The sequence below is a fragment of the Sus scrofa genome, chromosome 10 (assembly GCF_054392235.1).
Source record: "Sus scrofa isolate SSC_HxYL_T2T_F1_AM1 chromosome 10, Sscrofa_HxYL_maternal_Yorkshire_Landrace_v2.0, whole genome shotgun sequence".
Taxonomy (NCBI): Eukaryota; Metazoa; Chordata; class Mammalia; order Artiodactyla; family Suidae; genus Sus; species Sus scrofa.
Genome location: NC_139392.1, coordinates 13763601 through 13786711, shown reverse-complemented (window position 1 = coordinate 13786711; position 23111 = coordinate 13763601). Strand labels below are relative to the sequence as shown.

Here is a 23111-nt window from a genome sequence, read left to right as displayed (position 1 = left end):
TCTTATTATGGCTTTATTTAGCATTTTATTAATGCCGAATGAGGGTGATTTCTCTTTGATAAGTTTACTGGCCATTTGGTTATCTTTCGTGAAGTGCTTATTCAATTCTTTGAGCTTCTTTTTTTTTTTTTTTTCTTCTTTTTTTCTTATTTTCATGGCTACATCTGCAGCATATGGAAGTTCCAGGGCCAGGGACTAAATCCGAGCCTCAGCTGTGACCTAGGCTGCAGGGCGGCCGTGCAGCACCGTTTAACCCACTGCTCAGGGCAGGGGATTGACCTCACGCCTCCACAACAACCCGAGAGGCTGCACTCAGATGCTTAATCTACTGCGTCTCGGCGGGAACTCCTGCGTCTCTTGTTTTCTATTGGATTATCTGTTTCATCCTTATTGTATTGTAGAAAGTTTTTGTCTTGATACACATACACATTTAGATTAACTGTTTAATATAACTTATTTTTCCTCTCAATTAGCTTGTTACATATGCTTTTAGTAGTTCCCTTGGCAATTACAATGTATATCCTTAGACATTTTACAATTCCAGTATAAATTAGTACTTTCCCACTGATGGGTGATACCAGGGTGGTAGAACACGAACTACTTTTATCCCGTCCCATCTTTTGTGCTATGTTTGACATTTATTTTAAATCTGTCATCCATCCATCTACCTGTCTGTCTGTCTAGCTTTCTCTATCTGTCTGTCTATCTATCTACCTACCTACTACAAATCCTAAAGAACTTACTGTTATTGTTTTTTATTATCAGTTATCATTTATATACCCACATGTTTAATTTTTCTCACTTTTCATTTCTTCTTGCGTTTCCATTTTTCTTCTGGGACTGTTGTTCTTTAGCTAAACTAAAGAGGGACGTTTCGTGTTTCCTTTAGTAGGATTACTCTGTTGACAAATTTAGTTACTATTTGAAAATGTCCGCATTCATCTTTCACTGTAGGGAGATAACTTCACAGCCTATAGGATTCCAAGTGGTTTTCTTTTTTTTCTTTTAGCTCTTTGAGGATTTAGTATCAGTCTCAGGAGAGTCCATCTGTTCATGTTGAGAGGTCAGCCATCAGTGGAGGTAATAGGTCCGTTTTATTTAATGACTTCCTCCTTGTCCTTCATCTTCTGCATTAATTTATTATACACGCATAAGTTTCTTCTTGTGGCTTTTTTGTTGCCTCTTGAATCTGTGGTTTGAATTCTTTCATCAGTTTTTTTTTTTTTTAATTTTAGGGCCGCACCTGAGGCATACGGAGGTTCCCAGGCTAGGGGTCAAATTGGAGATGGAGCTGCTGGCTATGCCACAGTCACAGCAACGTGAGATCTGAGCCATGTCTGTGACCTATACCAGAGCTCATGGCAATGCAGGATCCTTAATGCACTGAGCGGGGCCAGGGATTAATCCCACATCCTCATGGATACTAGTCAGGTTCATTACTGCTGAGCCACAGTGGAAACTCCCCATTTTTTTCTTCTTATAGTTTATACTTGTCTCCTAAAATTCTTCATCTTGTCATTTATATTCTTGAACACATTGAGCATAATTACAATATCTGGATCTCCTGTGTATCTGATTCTATTCTGTTCTGTTCTATTCTATTCTATTCTTCTATTCATTGTCATTGTCCTTTTATGGTCAGTTCTTTTTGCAGGCTGGTTTTATTTTCTTATGTGCTGGACATTCTGTTGAAAAATGATAGAGATAGTGTGACGTTATCGACCATATCTTCCTCCAGAAAAGATTTACTTTCGTTGCTGGTAGGGCGTTGGGTGTGGGCTTGTTACTCGAATCCAAGCAGGAAATGAGCTGTTTGAGGCTGGGCTTTGGACCTTGTGAGTCTATTTCTACTTCACTCTTTTCCCTTGGTTTAGTCCTTCTGTGTCCCAACCCCAAACCTGGAATATTTTCCAGGGACCCATCTTCTTTGTGGCACTAAAGTCTAATTTTTACACTCCTTTCCCTTGAAACTTATAAAACTTCTGTTCAGATTTTCCAGTTCCCAGTTTGCTGCATTTGACTTGACAAGTGCCCCCACAGGGAATAAAACACCAAATGTTAGATTCATTTCTCAGAACCTCCCTTCTTTCCAGGATATTGGATTCACAAGTCCTCAGTGGCTTTGTAGCTCTTAGGTGTGTTCAAACAGATGTTTTAAAGCATTTTCTTTTTATTAAAGTATAGCTGATTTACAGTGTTTCTTCAATTTCTGTTGTACGGCAAAGTGACCTGGTCATACATACATGTGCATTCTTTTTCTTTCTTTCTTTTTTTTTTTTTTTTTTTTTTTTGCTTTTTAGGCCTGCACCTGTGGCATGTGGCAGTTCCCAAGCTAGGGGCTGAATCAGAGCTGCAGCTGCCGGCCTACGACACAGCCACAGCAATGTGGGATCTGAGCTGCGTCTGCGACCTACACCACAGCTCATGGCAATGCCGGAACCTTCACCCACTGAGCAAGGCCAGGGATGGAACCCACAATCTCATGGTTCCTAGTCGGGTCCGCTAACTGCTGAGCCATGATGGCAACTCCTTATTTTATCTTGTTTTACATAAAGAGAAAGAGATGAGCTGGAGAGGAGAGGACTGCTTTGTGGGCGTGTGGGCGCAGACGAGGCAAACCTCCAATCAGGCCCCCTGGAACGGAGCGCAGGACTGATGATGTGTTCCGAGCACAAGCATCGCTTTCACAGGGAGAATCTGATCTTATACCTTCCCAGCCTTTCACTCTGGAAAGCCCTCTCCTGGGCTTAAAGGAAGCGCTCCTTTGGAGGTGGAAGCACTCACAGATGGGCGTGTCATCTGATACGGCTGCTCCTATAACGATCGTAACACTTGAGCTTCGGTTTCCCTGTCCTAAAACTTTAAAAGGGTATAAAATACTTTCTCTGAGCTTTTGAAAGAACTAAGGGAGGTCATGTGTCTTTCTGCAGGGTTCGCGAAAGAATTACGTGAGATCATGTGTGTGAAGAGAGCACTGTGAAAACTTGAGAGGGACACTCAGATATAAATGTTTATTATTTACTTGTGCGTCCCGCAAATTCCCAGGCGTCCCGGACTCTCTCTGAAAAACCCCAGTCGAAGCAGCAGTGCTGCTTGTATCCCAGGACTTGGTCTGCCACGCAAAGCTTGCTTGATCATATAACAGTCATGAGTTTGGAAAAAGCTTGGCCTTTTGTTTTTCTCTTGTCTCTAAAGCATGTCCAATGTAAATGCTTGGGTTTTATCCTCTGCAAACACATTTTAATACGGCTCTTGTCATTATTACACAATCTGCTGGGTTAGACCTGCCGAATGATTCCTTGGCCAGTTCAGTGTCTATGGAACGAAAGACAAAGGATTTTTTTCCCTTCTATTCATAGACTGTTCACTGTTAAAGTTCCACTTAAGCAAGTATGAATGAGCAGTTTTCTCTGGGTGCTGAAAAGAACATTTTAGAGACAGTGTCACAAAAATTTCTCGCAATATGCAGTTAAGTTGCATTTTAGACCAAATCAATAAAATTGGTCGTTGGGAGTTTTCTTTTACAAAATTTTCACCAATAAAAATATGACTTCCCAAGATAGCTCCGATTTATTTGCTGGCTCTTCGTTCCGGAATAAAAGAAAAATACTATTCAGTTTACTATTCTTCTCTCTGACCGCCACCATTTCTGATGTACTTGCTTCATATAGAGCATTCTTTTTTGTGCTAAGCTTCAGAAAAATACAAGATCCAGTATAGTTGGGGAGATAGAATGGTGCATGAATATATAAAAATAAGTACGGCGTTATAGACTAAGGGATTGGTACAAGGGTGTGTTTGCTTGGAAGTTGGAGATGCCCTTCTCCAGGGCCATCTCGGAGACGGTCATGGAGGAGGTATGAGCTGAACAAGGCTTTGAAGATGTTATAAATTAGCTAAAGGGAAATGGTGACGGATGAGATTCTAAGCAACTGGAATAGTATGAGCAGAGCCTTGGCCATGAGAATCCATAGGACATGGTATAAGCGCCACACAGCCAAAGCACTGGAAGGTAGGTGCCAAGAGAGCCCGGCCTTTGTCTGTTCTGCTCACAGCTTTCTCTCTAGTATCTAGGTCCATTTCTGGCCCTCAGCACATGCTCAATGACTATTAACTGGTTGCATGACTAATCAGAGACTGAGGAGCCCACCCGTTTGTCCGCTCAATGGGATTCTTTGCAGGAAGTTTCCAGGGAGGGAACGGGAAGTTGAAATCTCCAGGGAACGGGAGTCCGGCGTGAGAACCGCAGGCCAGGACTCTGAAGGATCTTTTTCTTCAGCTCCTATCAGTGGGTCGACTCCTAGGCTGGGACCACCCGCATGACGCATGGGGGGGAAGATGACACGTCGATTAGCAAAAACTTCCTACCGCACTTGGGCCTTTCTGGAGGCTAGCTCTCCCACCCCTACTTTTTGTTTGTTTTGGTATCCGAGTCGAGTCCTGGTGTGGGAGCCTGAAACTCAAGTTTGGAGATGAACTAGAGCTCAGTTCATGGAAGATCTTTCTTGAGAGTGGGACACCTCGGCGGGGTCGGGAGGAGCTACCCGCTGCGTCTGAAGCCCTTGCACATCCTGGAGGGATACACTGGACAGGTGGTTTGAATTCTTTGAGGAACCAGCGATGACCGTAAAAGCCGAAACGGATTCACTGAGGGCAGGTCAGGCCCGGGTTGGGGATGGGGTCAGTAAACTGACGGAAAAGGCAGTGCTCTTCGACGTTTGCTTTGGTTCGTTTTCCACTGTGAATGCAAAGGGAACACGGATCTTGAGCCTCAGTTCCGCTCGAGACGTAACCCGTCAGGAAGGCGCCCAGCTGGGTGACACCAATCAGGCATTAACGCTCCCTCGCTTCTGGGCAATAATGACATGAGTGATGCAGAACTGAAAAAAACCAGACAAGCCCAAGTTTCCAAAGCCACAAGGGAGCTCAAAGCCCGCCAGGCTTTTGTCTGACAAAGTTCTTTTCATTTCCAAGTTGGAGAACTAGAATAATCAAGTGAAAGAGAATCATAACTGGTTGAAACTCCGCTGCTTTGCAAGAATGTAGGTTTGTGACCAGGTGGTCACTAACGTGGAGTGACCTGCGGGTTCTGCCTTCATGCTCTGCCCTGCTGGGCGTCTGCCAGTGACTTCAGGGAAGGTGGAGAAGCTGGCTCAGTTTGTGTCCCTAAGTCTGTAATACAAGGCTATACGTGGGAAGATGTTCGTACTGTAATAATATGTGGCCCTTCTTTAGCTTTAAGTTTGTTGCCATAAAAAATAAACTGGAACCGTGTGTCTGTAAAACACAAATGTACTGGCTGTACGTGATCATGACCCTCAGAGCAGAGTCATTGCAAATGCTTTGTATCACGTGACCTTGCGCCCTGTTCTCCACGGGGTGGGTGGAGCCTGACTCAAAAAAGCAGAGCTGGGGAGTTCCTGTCGTGGCGCAGCGGAAACGAATCTAACTAGGAAGCAAGAGGTTGTGGGTTCGATCCCTGGCCTCCCTCAGTGGGTTAGGGATCTGGCATGGCCATGAGCTGTGGTGTAGGTCGCAGACGCAGCTGGGATCTGGTGTTGCTGTGGCTGTGGTGTAGGCCGGCAGCAACAGCTCCGATTAGACTGCTAGCCTGGGAACCTCCATATGCCGTGGGTGCGGCCCTTAAAAAAAAAAAAAAAAAAAAAAGTGCAGCCAAAAAACCCCCACTGACATTGGTTTTTAACATTGTTTTAACGTTGCCCAGGGGGAGTGTGTATGTGTGTGTAGAAAGATTTATTTATAGTTAAGGGATTTTAAAATTGTGACTTATTTTATTAAAGTCACAAAATAAAACATTTTTCTTAAGGCTTTAAGTTCAGCTTACAAAGCTTCTTATTCCATCTTCAAATTTATCAAATATTTATGTAGGAATAAGAATAATTACCCTTCCATGTACCTTAGTTAATATTTAATGAATTAATAAGCTTAACAGACTGATTTCCTCTAAACAATTAACCGCAATTTACAAACCTAATTCATTTGTATCTTTTAAATATCTTCGTGTACCTTCAAATGCAATTGATTCTCTTAAACACATCCAGTGCTTGAAGGGGCAAATTCACATATCAAGGAAACAACACTCTAATTTCAGATCAGCGTTTGTAAATGAAATAATTCGTGTTTATAAATGTCATACATTACCTTCTGTTGAACATTCAAGCTGTTTACCCAGAAACTTTCTTACGCCTTTAAAGAAGAGCACAAATCTCGTATGCGTGTGCTTTCCCCAAACCAGCAAGCAATTCTGCAGTTCTCAGTGGCTACGCAGTGTAATTTGCTCCATGCTGCACTGTCCATCTACCCGGACAGAGCGTCGGACCCCATAAGTTATGGGCTCAGTCCCACAACAGGATCCTCCTCTGAAATGGAGCAGGGCCCTAGTCTGGCCCCTCGCTGTCCTGCCTCTGCCTTTTGTCTGTAGAAAAACCGAAGCTAAAGAATAAGCTTAATCAGAGAAGTGAGAACACGCAGAAGCAAAGGAAAGCAGGCAAACAGGACACGACAGCAGTTTAGGTATTGAGCGCAGTGGAGGACTTTAGTTCCTCCTCAAGGGCTGGGGCTGCTGTTCTGAGCCATGTGCTTTACACTATTTCGTAGATACTGAAACCTTCACCAAGTGGTACAAGCTAAGTACATGATGGCCAGACTGTAGCTGTGACATCAGCTGCCACAGTTCCGAGAACAGACCTCGAAGAAATGGGAACAAATTGACCCTGGAACTGACCATTAATGGTGCTTTCAATGCACAGGTCAGAGCACTCCAGGACCAATTTCAGGATCACTGTCGCAGCTGACTGCGCTGGTTCCACATGGAGCCCTGCTTCCGCCGGTAAAAGCTCCTTGCCCACTGCTTGTCAGTGGGGGCATCGCATCCTCATGGATCCTAGCCGGGTTTGTGACCCCCTGAGCTACAACAGGAACTCCTTCCCAATTGGGTGTCTTTAGTCGTTTGCCAGAATGATGAGAGGAGCTAATTGCTTTCTGTATTTCCTCACCTAGGATGTCAGCTTTTCTCATTTGATTTTGCATTCTTCAAAATTTTTTCTTGGAGTTCCCGTCGTAGCTCAGCCATGAACGAATCTGACGAGCATCCATGAGGAGGCAGGTTGGATCTCTGGCCTCATTCAGTGGGTTAAGGATCCCACGTTGCTGTGGCCGTGGTGTAGGCCGGCAACTACAGCTCCAATTTGACCCCTAGCTTGGGACCCTCCATGTGCCACAGGTTTGGCCCTAAAAATATATATATATATATATATATATATATATATATATGTATATAGCCTGGTTTTTGGCCATAATCCTACAGTCATTTATCAATATCTAAGAGCTTAATCTGGTTTAAATTGGATGGTGGGTTAAGTGTCAAAATCCAGGCTTCTTCTAAGGGAAAAGGAAGCACAGCATTCTGGAGAAGTTTTCAACCAGCTCGGGCCAATGAAATAAAAACCCAGCCGTCCAGAGGAGAGCTGTGACACAGTGACTCTCCCCTCCACTGTGATGCTGCGACTCGCTCCTTCCCAGCTAAAATCTCCGTCTGACCGATCCCCTGGGCCATCAAGAAAAGTGTTATGGCCTCTGCACGCAGTTGGAAAAAGAAGTTTCCAGATTCAAGCAAGGTGTAGAAAAGACAAGTTTACTGAGGCAAGACAGAGGTTAACGCAGTGGGCAGACTGGGCAGACTTTCTGATAATCACAGAGAGCTCACCCTGGGCACCAGATCATGGCTTTTTATAGCTCAGAGACAGTGGGGTGGGGAAGTGGTCTTGCCATTCGCTTGCGGACCCGCTGATTGGTTGGGGCAGAAGGGGGGCCTCAGGATACACTTGCTGGTTGGTTGTGGGCGTATGTTGCCCATATAGGGGTGGGGTGAGAAGTGGGCCACCTGCCTTTCCTAGTGGGTGGCAGGAAGGAGACAGCCAGGTTGCTTGGTCCTTGGAACATTGTAACAGCTACACTGAGGCAGGTGGGATGCCCAGGGTCTGCTAATTCTTCTACGGGCAGGAGGATTTTTGAGTTTTATTTCCTTGGAGAGACCTTGAACTCCCACAGAAAGGACTCTGTTGAGCCACAGCTCAAACTAACCCTAGATATTGGTCCCAGCCGACACCGCCAAACCTCCACATTTCTGGTAGGAAGTGGATCCTGCAGCATGAAATTGCAGAGTAAGGATGAGAGATAAAAAATGCAGACTCATTTATTGAGCAGCAGCAATTTCCTGTCTGTATTGGCAGAAGTTAAGAACGGTCCCTTTGTCACCTGCTGGACTTGCTCATTCCTGCCGGAGGACCAGGATAAAAGGGAAAACGACGGAACTTCCCACTGGGCAGGATGATCTCTGAAACATGGAAAACCACCGGGGATGGCTCAGTGTGTGAACAAGAGGGCCGAAAAGCGCCAATGAATTAATTATTCCCAAGTTCCTTTGGCGAGGTCTGCGTGGACCCGTCTGAGTCAGGGCACCGGACACACCCGCTGCCCTGGGGACAGCATGCCTTTGTGCTGCCAGACGGCCGGCCCTGAAATGGATGTCAGCTCCCGCTGCGTCTCCAGTGGAGGCACGTTCAGGATGTCACATGCTGCAGAGCAGCTGCAGAGAGGGACAGTGGTAGCAGCTGATGCTGTGAGTGCAGAGGGGGGCAAGAAGCTGGCTTCAGTGAGATTTTCTTTACAGAGATACCGGGAGAGCTTTGTCTTGGCCATATTACCCGATCCTGGAGTCTATGGTGTCCGGCTCCTCATCTGAGAACTCAGAGCCATGATGCTAGTTATCATTGCTAGTTATCATGATGCTAGTTGTCATTGCTAGTTATCATGATGCTAATTATCATGATGCTAGTTGTCATGATGCTAGTTGTCATGATGCTAATTATCATGATGCTAGTTGTCATTGCTAGTTATCATGATGCTAGTTGTCCAGAGCCAATTCCAAGAAATAGTTTATAACACTATAGAGAGTGTGATTTGTATTAATTTGAGATGATTCCTGCTGTGAGTTTCCTCTTTAAAATTCCCCCTTTTTCCTTTCTGTTCCCAGCATCCGAATCCAGGTCCATCTTGTGAGCTCATGCGTCGCTTTCTCAGTACTGACTGCTCCCTGCCATTTTGGGTCCCACTGTCAAAATAACGTCCAGAAAACACCTTTCATCATATCACTGTCCTGTCTTTAACCTGTAGTGGCTTCCTTTTATTTAAAGCGTAAAAATCAAACCATAATGGGGAGTTCCCCTCGTGGCGCAGCAGAAATGAATCCGACTAGGAACCATGACTAGGTTGCCGGTTTGATCCCTGGCCCTGCTCAGTGGGTTAAGGATCCGGCGTTGCCATGACCTGTAGCATAGGTCACAGATGCAGCTCGGATCTGGTGTTGCTGTGGCTGTGGTGTAGGCCAGCGGCTACAGCTCTGATTGGACCTCTAGCCTGGGAATCTCTGTATGCCGTGGGTGTGGCCTTAAAAAACAAACAAACAAAAAAACCCGAAAAGCAAACAACAAACTCACAAAAAATCAAACCACAATGGCTTCCAAGGTCTTCCAGCGTCTGGCCCTACCCTCCTATCCAGCAAAACCTCCCATTGTTCCTCTTCAGGGAACTGGCCTTCTTATTAGCCCAGGTCCACGTGCCCATCACACAGAGAGGCCAAGCAAACCGAAACGTTGGAGTTTGCAGCAGAGGAAGGTTTATTGCAGGATCATGCAAAGAGATGGGTAGCTTGTGCCCTCCAAATATCCATAACTCCCTGAACCAAAACTGCAAAGCATTTAAAAATATTTATATTTTTAATTAAAGTATAGTTGATTTACAGTGTTGTGCCAATTTCTGCTGTACAGCATACTGACCCAGGCGTGTGGATATGTGTATATGCATTCATATATACATATGGATTTATGTACATATATATGTGTGTGTGTGTATATACTTTTGCTTATGTTTTCTTCCATCACGTTCTATCCCAAGAGACATGATGTATTTCCCTGTGCTGTAGAGCAAGACCTCATGCTTATCCATTCTAAATGTAATAGTTTGCATCTTCCAACCCCAGACTCCTCATCCATCCCACTCCCTCCCCCTCCCCCTTGACAACCACAAGTCTTTTCTCTATCCCTGAGTCTGTTTCTGTGTTGTACATAGGTTCATTTGTGCCATATTTTAGATTCCACATACAAGTGATATCAGACGGTATTTGTCTCTTTCTGACTTACTTCACTTGGTATGAGAATCTCTAGTTGTATCCATGTGGCTGCAAATGGCATTACTTTGTTCTTTTTTATAGCTGAGTAGTGTTCCACTGTGTATATGTACCACATCTTCTTAATCCATTCATCTGTGGATGGACATTTAGGATGTTTCCATGTCTTGGCTGTTGTGAATAGTGCTGCTATGAACATAGGGGTGCACGGATCTTTTTGAATTATAGTTTTGTCTGGGTATGTGCCCAGGAGTAGGATTGCTGGATCATATGGTAGTTCTTTATTTAGTTTTCTGAGGAACCTCCATACCGTGGTTGTGCCAGATTTACATGCCAAGAGTGTGGGAGGGTTCCCTTTTCTCCACACCTTCTCCAGCAATTATTATTTGTAGAACTCTTAACATAGGGTCTGGGGAACAATCAAAAGATTCATGTGGTTGGGATTTTTTTTCACTTAGTCTTTCTTTTTTTTTTTAGAAAATGCTTAAGTTCTGGTCGATTTACATATTTTTGTCAATTCCTGCGGTACAGCAAAGTGACCCAGTCCTACATCTCTACCACGTGGCTGGGATTTTTGAGGAGAGTTTAACACTGGGGCTCACCTCAGGGTGGGGGTTTGTTAAAGAAACCCCCAGGGAAGCTGAGGGACACGGGGATCAGGGGAGGAAGGACCAGAAGACCAGAATCTGTCACCTGAAGGGGGTCTGGCAGGAAGGCCCCCAGGGGGCTGTTGTCATGGACACGAGTGTCTCACCCTCCAGACCGTCCACCTTGGGGTCAGATAAGCTCTCTTACCCACTGCAGGATCTCTAGCAGCATCTCTGGCTTCTTCCACCAACGATGTGCCAGTTATAAAACCCAAAGTGTCTCTGTACTTGGCCACATGTCCCCAGCGACCAATCCATCCTCCTGTTGAGAAGGGATAAGAACCACGTCCAGGCCCAGAGCAAGGGGTGCGGGGTGGTGATGGGGGGGCAGGGAAGAGAAACCTGATGTCTTGCTCCATCTGTCCCTGACCTGTCCACCAGCCAGGGCTGAACTTACTCTCAAGACAGGGTGCAAACCTGTGTCCCCTTCAGGATGTTCCCTTCTTTTACTTAAATTCTCAAAAGGAGGTAGAAGTGGAGCTGGAGCAGAGTCACAACAGTGACAGTTGCCATTCACCCCCTCGGTCACGGCTGAGCTGCTGCCTCCAGCAGCCCAGAGATTCGTTATAAAGTCATTGCTCAGGATGCGCCTCTGCCTCTGGCCTTCCCCTGTTTTTGCTCCACTAGAATGCACTGCTTGCTGATGTCCTGTTACTGCCCACGTACCCTCTTCATCCAGCTCTGCCCGCCCTCTTATCAGGAGGAGCACCTTGGGAAGATCTGCAGAGACTGAGAGAGTAGCCCAGGCTGTACTCACACACCTCTGACTCCCAGGGCCCCTTCTAACACCCAGGGCTCCTTCTGAGACAAATCCCATCATGGCCCAAATTTCCTCTCTCATTTATCTGGTACCTTCTAGAAAACTACTGCCAAACCGTCATTCTATTGATACCATTTTGCACTAGCGTTTTGTTTTGTTTTGTCTTTTTAGGGCCACACCCGCGGCATATGGAAGTTCCCAGGCTAGGGGTCAAATCAGAGCTGTAGCTGCCGACCTACACCGCAGCCACAGCCACAGCCACAGCAATGCAGGGTCCTTAACCCACTTGAGAGAGGCCAGGGATTGAACCCGCATTCTCATGGATACTAGTCATGTCGGTAACCCGCTGAACCACAGCGGGAACTCCCCGCACTGGTGTTTTAGTGTTTGGATCATGCTTGGCCACCTTTTTGGCATTGGTGCAGAGCAGACCGTCAGGCAATATTTTGTTGATTGATTGACTGGCTAGGCCCTCTGTCATCTTGGAGCAGAGTTCCTGCATTGTGTTGGGAGGGTTTAGAGCAGCGATTATGAAACTTTTAATGAGCATATGAATCACTTGGGATCTTGTTAAAATTCAGCTTCTGTAGGTGGCTTTGGGGAGCAGCCTGATTCTGAATGTGTGGCGAGCTCTCAGGCTGCTGCTGCTGGTCTGCCAAGATCTAGATGACAGCCAGACACAGGGCACTTTCTGACATGAGTGGCCCATCCTGTAATAATCACCAAGAACCCTGTGGCAAAACACTCACTTGGTTTTGTCAGGGATACAGACAAAGACCCCATGCAACTCTGTATTAAAAGAGAGAGATTTTTGGAGTTCCCGTGGTGGCTCAGAGGGTTACCAACCTGACGAGTATCCATGAGGATGCGAGTTTGATCCTTGGCCTCGCTCAGTGGGTTAAAGATCTGGTGTTGCCATGAGCTGTGGTGTAGGTCGCAGATGCGGCTTGGATCTTGAGTTGATGTGGCTGTGGTGTAGGTTGGCAGCTGTAGCTCTGAATTGACCCCTAGCCTGGGAACTTCCATATGCTGCAGGTGTGACCCTAAAAAAAAAAAAAGGCAAAAAATAAAATAAAATAAACTGAAGCCAAGAAAAGCACGTAGGTGTGGCCATAACATTTTTTTTAATTGATATATATTTGACTTACAATGTTGTGTTAGCTTCAGGTGTACAGCAAAGTGAATCAGTTACACACATACATATATCCGTTCTTTTTCAGATTTTTTTCCCGTTTAGGCCATCGTCGAGTATTGGGTAAATTTCTCTGTACTACACAGCAAGTCCTTATTACTCATCCAGTCCGCATCCAGTAGCATGTATATGCCACTCTCAACCTCCCAGTTATCCCTCTCTGCAGCATTGCCCCTTTGGTAACCATAAGTTTGGTTTCAAGATCTTTGAGTTTTTCTTTTTTTGTGAATAAGTTCTTTTGCATCATTTTTATTAGATTCCACATATTAATAATTTCTTATGATAATTTGTCTTTGTCTGACTTACTTCACTTAGTATGATAATCTCTAGGTCCATCCATGTTGCTGCAAATGACATTATTTCATTCTTTTTTGTGGCTGAGTACTATTCCATGATGTATAGGTACTTATCTCTTTATCCAGTCCTCTGTTGGTGAACATTTGGGTTGCTTCCAGGTCTTGGCTATTGTCCATAGTGCTGCAGTGAACCCTGGGGGGCATGCATCTTTTCAAATTATGGTTTTGTCTAGATGTATGCCTAGGAGTGGGATTACTGGATCATATGGCAGTTCTTTATCTAGCTTTTTAAGGAACTTCCATGCTGTTTTCCTTAGTGGTTGCACCAATTTACATTCCCACCAATAGTGTAGTAGTGTTCCCTTTTCTCCATGCCCTCTCTGGCATTTATTGTTTGTAGACTTTAATTTCTTTAATTCAATGAATTTTATTACATTCATAGTTGTACAACAATCATTGCAACCCAATGTTTGCAGACTTTTTTTTTTTTTTGTCTTTTTGTCTTTTTTGTTGTTGTTGTTGTTGTTGTTGCTATTTCTTGGGCCGCTCCCGCGGCATATGGAGGTTCCCAGGCTAGGGGTCGAATCGGAGCTGTAGCCACCAGCCTATGCCAGAGCCACAGCAACGCGGGATCCGAGCCGCGTCTGCAACCTACACCACAGCTCACAGCCGGATCGTTAACCCACTGAGCAAGGGCAGGGACCGAACCCGCAACCTCATGGTTCCTAGTCGGATTCGTTAACCACTGTGCCACGACGGGAACTCCTGCAGATTTTTGATGATGGCCATTCTGACTGGTGTGAGGTGGTATCTCATAGTTTTGACTTGTATTTCTCTAATAATTAGTGATGTTGAGCATCTTTTTATGTGCTTTTTGGCCATCTGTCTTTCTTACTTGGAGAAATGTCTATTTAGATCTTCTGACCATTTCTTTTTGTTTGGGTTTTTTTTTTTGATATAATGCTGTATGAGTTTTATTTTTATGTTTTGAAGATTAATTCCTTGTTGGTCACATCTTTTGCAAAATTTTTCTCCCATTCTGTGGGTTGTCTTTTTTTTTTTTGTAATGGTTTCCTTTGCTGTCCAAAACTTTTAAGTTTCATTAGATCCCATTTGCTTATCTTTTGTTTTTCTTTTCATTACTTTGAGAGGTGGGTCCAAAAAAATATTGCTCTGATTTATGTCGAAGAGCATCCTGCCCATATTTTCCTCTAAGAGTTTTATAGTATCTGGCCTTACATTTAGGTCTTTAATCTGTTTTGAGGTCATTTTTGTGCATGACGTAAGGCAGTTCTAATTTCATTCTTTTACATGCGGCTGTCCAGGTTTCCCAGCATCACTTATTGAAGAGTTTGTCTTTTTACCATTGTATATTCTTGCCTATTTTGTCATAGATTAGTTGGCCATAGGTGTATGGGTTTATGTCTGGGCTTTCTGTCCTGTTCCACTTATGTATATTTCTGGTTTTGCGACTGTACCACACTGTTTTGATGACTTTAGCTTTGTAGTGTAGTCTGAAATCAGGGAGCCTGTTTCCTCCAGCTCCATTTTTCTTTCTAAAGATTCCTTTGGCTATTTGGGTCTTTTATGTTTCCATACACATTTAAAAATGTTTTTGTTCTAGTTTTATGACAGAACTTATTCATCTTATGATGGAAAATTTGTACCCTTTGATCAGTATCTCCCCTTTCCTCAACCCCTCAGCCTCTAGTAACTACCATTCTACCCTGTTACTATGGTTTTTAGTTTTGGCTTTTATTTTCTTTCTTCTTCTTCTTTTTTTTTTCTAGATTTCATGTATAATCACAATCATGAGATATTTGTCTTTCTGAGTCTGGCTGATTTCACTTAGCATAACATCCATGGGATCATTTATATTATTTCAAATGGGAAAATTTCCTTTTTATAAAGGCTGAATAATATTCCATTATATATGTATAACATAATATATATAATATATAATATATATATATCACTTTTTCTCTATCCTTTCATTTGTATTTACTCTATATTTTAATATCTCAGAGGAGTTCCAGCTGTGGCACAGTGGGTTAAGGATATGGTGTTGCTGCAGGTGTGGCATAGGTTGCAGCTATGGCTCGGATCTGATGCTTGGCTCGGGAATTTCCATATGTCATTGGTGTGGCAAAAGAAGAAAAAAATATATATATTAATATGTCTGAAATATAGGGGCATTCTTATTTTCAATAATGTAGAGTATTTAGAGAAATATGTAGTTTACCATGGACTCCATCTCTACTGTTCTTAAACTTGTGATGGATGTTCCCGCATAGGCATCTGGGTGGGCTCTGACATGTCCAGCTTTGGATAATGCTACTGCTGGACACTGCATTTGGGAACAAACACAAATATGTGTTATTTGGCTTGCTGTGTCCCTCTTGAGGGAAGGTGGCTCGCAGACTGGTCTGACAGTTGCGTCGTTGGCTACCAATGGCAGAGACAGGTTGAGGGCTGGAGTACAGGCTGAGAGCCGTGGCTCCAGCCCTGGTACCCGAGGGCTGTGACCGTGGTGGACAGAGGTCCCAAAGGAGGTGGTCAGAGAACCGAATGGGGACTCCGGGTGGATTATGTCTCTGAGCCCAAGCAGGTGGGGTCAGTGCCCAGGAGCTCAAGCCACACGTACTAGAGCCTTAAACCTCTGGGTTTTAAGATCAGGAATTCTGTCTCCAGGGAGTAAAACTTCCAAGGGTAAGTCAGAGCTCCAGTTCTAGAAACTGAGCTATAAAGGGCCAGTTATGAGATACATTGGGTCCATTAGAACTAGAATTGAAGACGCTGTTATAGAATGAAGGTGCCCAGTAGAGGTGGGAATGAAGGGAAGCCATACACCCAGAGAACAGGTAGGTTCTTTTATGTAAATACTTGGCATCTGAAAGGGAAAGGTAGAGATTTTCCTTAATTCTTCAGCATCCTTTGTTACGGGTCGATGAAACAGCCAGGATTTTCAGTCCAGAAGAAATAGGAGGACCTTTCTGCCTCCCGTTTGGTAATTGATGTGGGGGGGTCTCTTACCCTTCATGAACTCTGCATCTTCAAATCAGCCCCTACACCCCAGCGTCCTGCGACCAGTGTCTGATAAGCACACTGCTCTGCTCACAACTGATGTCCTGGACCAGAAAGCCTTGTCTCTTCCTTGCTCCTTGTCAACTGCACATCCTTCTGTCTCCCTGGCTCCTGACTTTCTGACCTTGACCTTGGTCTCAACAGTGGGTTTGTCTTCACCAGCATTTTCTTTGGACATGGCTGTACTGCCTCACTGGTTGTGCCACTCTTTCTTTTAAGAACATCAGTCTTTCTACTCAAACCCAAGTCTAACTGCCCACATGGCCTCACTTACCTTCCTGGAAGGGGGCAGATAGAAGATAATCACCTTGGATTTAGCTAGTTATAAAGATACGTTATCAATATTTCATCCGCTCTGGGTTTTTTTGTTTTGTTTTGTCATTTTACCTTTTCTTGAGGCGCTCCTACGGCATATGGAGGTTCCCAGGCTAGGGGTCTAATCAGAGCTGTAGCCACTGGCATACGCCAGAGCCACAGCAGTGCGGGATCCGAGCCGCATCTAGGACCTACACCACAGCTCATGGCAATGCCGGATCCTTAACCCACTGAGCAAGGCCAGGGATCGAACCCGAAACCTCATGGTTCCTAGTTGGATTCGTTAACCACTGCCCCACACAGGAACTCCTGGGTATTTTTTTTTTTTAATCATCGTGGGAAAAAGAAAATAAAGCATCTCTGTAGCTTTTATCATTTTGAAGATCAGCCTGCAGTGGAGTTGATAAAAAAAAAAAAAAAAAAAAAACACACACAGAGCAATGTAAACATCTGGGTGAGGGAACAGCAAATCAGGTTATAATTCTTTTTTATATAAAAATATTTATATTCTCCCAGGCCTTGGATCCTCACTTAGTGTCTGAGGCAGCGACAAAGGAATGTTTCACTGCATTTAGTGATGAGCGTGAGGAATGAACCGCAACTGCAGTGCCATCTGCAAAGCAGGGTACATTTCAAGTTTGTTGACAGGACTTCCTGGAGGCGAAGGGGAAAAAGATGCTCAATTCCTAATGAAAGGGTGGCTGGCATTTTCCTTTCACTATGAAAGGAGGCATTTCTAATTTTGTCTAATTCCAACACTGACAATTTTAACACTAAAAATTCAGTTCCATTCAGCTCCATCCTAATGGGACCGGAATTGGTTTCTCCAGAAATCTCTGTGCTAGGGAAAGAGATCCGGTCTGGGACGGAAGCATTAGCATCATAGGAATGAGGACACACGTTTAAGTACATGTTTATTTTCAGCTTCAGAAAGTCTGATTTTTGGACAGAAAGAAGTCTGTCCTATATTCGTCTTGGCCTGGAACGGGGGTGGAGCCAGAGAAACAGGGGCGGGGGCAGAGCAGTTGGTGAGAAGCACAGTCGGGAACAAGGAATGTAGAAGTGGGCATTGTGGCTTGAAGTGCATCAAAGTGGAAAAATTCACATTCAACTGACAGACCTCATCCACTCCCTCTCATACTTCAGGGGGGCTTAAAAGAAGACTTCTCCCAGAGACCAGTGCGGCTGCTGATTATGTTTATCCCAACATCACCAAAAGAGGAAGGAGACAAAGGTAGCTATAAATTCATGACATAATAGCCTTTATTAAAGTGGTAGCACGGAAAATTCCAAAGTTACCTAGGAGCTTCCAGTTAGGGTGTGCTTAACCCACGGAGCCACTAGGAAACTCAGAATATGAGTGAATCACTGAAAGGATGTTACCCACTGATCGAGGCCAGGGATCGAACCCGAACCTCATGGCTCCTAGTCAGATCCGTCTCCCCTGCGCTACGACGGGAGCTCCAACTTACCGCCTTTTTTGCTTTCTCTCCTCACCTCTCTCTCTTTATTCTAAAAGAGAACCTAGCATCTAAGCTTGGGCAAGATGGTTTTTGGGGACACTAGTCCCAAAAGACTTCTCTGTCTGCCAGCTTTCCAAACGAATAAAGGAATAAAGTGTCTTCTCTGCTCCAAGAACTCATCTCTCGATTTATCGGCCTGTCCTGCGGTGAGCAGCATGAGCTTCACCGCGGTAACACAAGTACAGCGGAGGGAGTAGCTGACCCCACCATCGACAGAGAAACCAGCCACACTTTTAAGAGCTGCACACAGACTGATGGAACAGAATGGAAGCCCTAACCTCCCAGAGCTGCAGTAACACATTTCCACAAACCTGGGGGCATAAAATAAGAGAAATGTGTCCTCTCGGTACCAGAGGCTAGAAGTTCGATATCTGGATGTCTCCAAAGGCTCAGGGGAAGAGGTCTCTCTGTCTCTTCCAGCTTCCGGGAGCTCCCGTGTCTGTGTACCATTCGCTGCCTATTACAGGGAGACTTGTCGTTGGATCAGGGGCCGCCAGGATAATTGCATTTCCATCCTACTACCTTCATTACATCTGCAAAACTCTGATTCCAAATAAATCCACATTCTGAGGTTCCCGGTGGACATGAACTTGGCGGGGACGTGGTTCAGCTATGCTGCAGAGCCCCAGGAGGAGGAGGCGCCCACGCTCATCTTGCTTGGGTTTTAAATGCGGTGTCAGGAGCTAGAACCAAACCCAGCGGCACAAAACAGCCACCAATTTATGACGGCTCATGATGTGGTGAGTCAAGAACTCAGGCAGAGCTTCATTGAGCTACGTTCCTGGGCTCTCTGGTGTTACCGGAAAGATGTTACCGAATCCAGGTTCTTGTTCACTGAGATGAAGAAGGAACTTGGTGAGCACACAGGCGGCAGGCAAGCAAACGTCTTTATTCCAGGCAGGCAGGCAGCTCCCAGCACAGACACTGGCCGGGGCGGGGGGGATTGAGTCCCCGCCCTCTCATCTTCGAAGGAGCTTTGATCCCTTAAAGACGGGGGTGCCAGTGTACGGTCCTGCTTCCAGTTCTTCTCCCTACTGGCCTGGCCCAGCACCTACATCGGGCTCGTCTGTTAGGAGCTTAGAGTCAGGATTCGCTCCCCAAGTTTGATGGTCCTCTTGTTCTTCTTTCTCTTAGGCTTAGAGTTGCCATTCTTTACATTCCTTTTCTTTCTTTCTTTCTTTTTTTTTTTTTTTTTTTTTTTTGTCTTTTTTTCTTTTCTAGGGCTGCTCCCTCGGTATATGGAGGTTCCCAGGCTAGGGGTCAAATCGGAACTACACCACAGCCACAGCAACATGGGATCCGAGCCTCGTCTTCGACCTACACCACAGCTCATGGCAACTCTAGATCCTTAACCCACTGAGCAAGGCCAGGGATCGAACCTATAACCTCATGGTTCCTAGTCGGAGGATTCGTTAACCACTGAGCCACGATGGGAACTCCTACATTCCTTTTCTAACAGCCAAACATGTAGATCACAGGTCAGTGTCCACAGAGGTGCTTTCAGTAGTTAATCTTCCAACAAGCACGGGCTGTTTATCTTGATTTGTTCTTACAAATTTTAAGCCATGGACATTAATTGGAGAGGACATTGAAGAAGTCTGTGTTCCTACACTAACTACCTGAATTATTATTCGGCCTCACCAGTGTGGACTGGGGTCACTGGTGACACTCAGCTGGTAGCTGGTCCTGTCTGGATGGTCCAGGGCAGCCTCGCTCTCATGTCGAGTCCCTCGATGGGAACAGCTGGAAGGCTAGACGCGGCAGGGCCTGTTCCGTTTTCATGATGTTTCGGGCTTTACCTGTGGTCGCTTTAGCTGGGTACTTAGACTCTGGGCTTTCAGGTGAGTGGTCTGAGGGATAGAAGGAGAAGCTGTCAGTCTGTTAAGCCCTGGCCCGGGAGCTGGCACAACACCACACCTCCGCACTCTAATTCACCAGGGAGCGAGGGAGCTCACCCGGATTTAGGGGCAGGGGACTGCGTGCGGCTGTGTACGAAAAGGATCTTAATGCAAAGCCGAAAATAGTCATAGTATTTTTATTCCTAAAAAATTTTATTCCTAAAAATAGCTAAAAAGAGGCCTTGGCCCCAGGGTCCCTTCAGAGGTAAACTGATAAAATAACTGATACACTCCTAGAGGAAGGGACAAAGAAAGACCCTCAGTAACACAGATGAAGCTCAACGGCTTTATGCTCAGCCAGGAAGCCAAGTAAACACCTAAATATGAACTATTTGCTTCCATGCGGATGAAGCCCAAGGCACCGCGATGCGAGGAATCGTGATCGGCTTACCTTCTGGGGGAAGCTGAGTCAAATAACAGGGGTGCTTTTCTAGGAAACTCTCCTGAGAAATGGAACTTTCCTGGGGAAGGAGAAATTTTCTATGTTTTATTTGGTGTGGTAGTAGCATGGGTTCCTGCATTTGTCAAGATTTGTCAAATTATAAGGTTACAGTCTGTGCATTTCACCTTATGTAAATGATTCACACACCATACAGTAACCATGTAAAGTACATAATTCATGGGTAAAGAAAACACAGTATATACACACAATGGAATAGTACTCAGCCATAAAAAGAGAAGGAAATAATACCATTTGCAGCAACATGGATGGAACTAGAGAGTATCATCCTAAGTGAAGTAAGCCAGACAGAGAAAGACAAATATCATATGATAGCACTTATTGGTGGAATCTAAAAAATGATGCTGGGAGTTTCTTTCGTGGCTCAGCAAAAACGAACCTGAGGACCCAGGTTTGATTCCTGGCCTCGCACAGTGGGTTAAGGATCTGGCTTTGACTTCTGGTGTGGGTCACAGATGCGGCTTGGATCTGATGTTGTGGCTGTGGTGTAGGCCAGCAGCTGCAGCTCCAATTTGACTCTTAGCCTGGGTACCTCCATAGTCCATGGGTGTAGCTCTAAAAAGACAAAAAACAAGACAAAACAAAAAAAGGATACAAATAAACTTATTTATGAAACAGAAACAGATTCACCAACATAGAAAACAAGTTTATGGTTACCAAAGGGGGAGGGGGTTAACAGATACACGCTGCTGTATATAAAATAGATAAAAAATAAGAACCGACTGTATAGCCCAGGGAACTATACTCAATCAATATCTTATAATAACTTAGAAAAGAATCTGAAAAAGTATACATATCTATATCTGAATCACTTTCCTGTACCCCTGAAACTAACACAATATTGTAAATCAACTGTACTTCAACGAAAAGAAAAAAAAAAGGACTTAGTTCAGTGGTTTTTAGTATATTCAGAGAATTGTGCAGCCATCGCCTCAACCAATTTTTTTTTTTTTAACATTTTATCACTTCAGAAAGAAACTGCATGCCCATCAGCAGTCCCTCCACGCCTTTCTTCCTGCTTCCCACTCTCCGGCCTATAGACCTAGGCAGCCACTATTGATTTGTCTCTTTTGGAAATTTCATGTGATGAAACCATACAATAGAGGACCTTGTATGTCTGGCTTCTTCCATTGAGCATAATGTTTACAAGACTCATCCATGTCATAACAGATTTCAGGACTTCATTCCTTTTCACAGCTGAGTAATATTTCATTGCACGGGTATGCAAGAGTTTTAGAGTTTGGGTTCTTACATTTAGGTCTATGACCCCCTTTGAATTATTTTTGTGGATGGTAGAAGGAAGGGGTTCAACGTCATTCTTTTGAATGTGGGTAAATATTTGTTCTGGTGTCACTAGTTTGAAAAGACTGTTCTTTCCCTGCTGTGTTGTCCTGGCAACCATGTTGAAAATCGATTGACTATAAATGCAAAGGTTTATTTCTGGCCTCTCAGTTCTGTTCCACGGATCTATAGGTCTATCCTGATCTATAGGACAGCATTGCCTTTAATCACTCAAATTCACTTCCATGATTTTCCCCTGAATTTCAACGACTCTGACTACTGTGAATGTGGCCTTTATTGCTCCTACCCAGTTTCTTCCGAATCCAACTTTAGACCAATTAGCATCCTGTTCATATGACTGGGAAACCTTCATTTCCACAGCCTGCTATGACCGCAGAGTTCTGCTTTCCTTGGCGCATCTCTTTAATTTTTTCTTTCAGATCCCCTCTGGATTTTTCTAATTCCTTTGTGCTACTCCTTTGCTCTGAAGTTTTCAAATGGCAATTCAAAGCTTTATTTTACTAACTAATTTAAGACATGAAAATGCTTTATTCTTTAAAATCTGAGCTTTATAATTGGCAAAGGGATCACTGGTTTGAAGGTGGTTGAAGATCTTTACAACTGGTGAAAAAGTGCAATTTTACTGTTACACTTAAAGCAAGCTATTTGATAGAAGAATCTGCTCAGCATGTGGCTGCAAGCATTGTTCTCAATCCACTAATGGTTAAATACGTCACCCCAGGCAGTCTCTTATGCTAATAGCATCCCGAATGCAGACACAAACAAGGCCTTTAGAGAGCTGTGTCATTGACCTCAAGGGGTGATCATGCAGATTATCCAGAATATGCTTAAAATAATTTTTTTTGGAGTTCCTGTTGTGGCTCAGGGGTAACGAGCCCAACTAGTATCCATGAGGATGTGGGTTCGATCCCTGGCTTACTCAGTGGGTTAAGGATCGGGCTTTACCATGAGCTGTGGTGTAGGTCAGAGATGAGGCTTAGAGCCCACATTGCTGTGGCTGTGGTGTAGGCCGGTGGCTAGAGCTCTGATTCGACTCCTAGTCTGGGAAAAAATAAAAACCATCAAATCATGGTCCCGTCTGCATCTCCAGGCCATCAGAAGAGTTCCTGGCTTGGGAAGATCTGTGTATTTTGAGGCCATAGAATGTCCCTCTGTGAAAAGAAACTCAGTGCTCTTTGAATTCTGCACAGTTCTGAGGATGCTGTGACTGCAGGAACATCCATAACATTGGCGGGAATCAATAGGCTTAAAATAGGGAGCCTCGCCCAGGGAGGAAAAGGCTGCCTTCCTAATACAGAGGGAGATGGCAGTCATTTAGAGGCAAAAAAAAAAAGGGGGGGGGGAGTAAATAGAAGATTTATGTTCCAAGCTCTATGAGAAATCGTTCTCTCATCTGTGAGAGGTACAGGGCAGGTTACGAGAGAACT

At 44.6% G+C, this 23111-nt stretch overlaps 2 protein-coding genes across 2 annotated transcripts in view; one reads left to right on the top strand and one right to left on the bottom strand.

Moving 5' to 3' along the window:
• Positions 1-23111, bottom strand: part of DISP1 (dispatched RND transporter family member 1) — a 1033384-nt gene that overhangs the window by 444774 nt on the left and 565499 nt on the right. The window lies entirely within an intron of this gene.
• The window catches only part of LOC110255736 (uncharacterized), a 230729-nt gene that overhangs the window by 47979 nt on the left and 159639 nt on the right, over positions 1-23111 (top strand). The window lies entirely within an intron of this gene.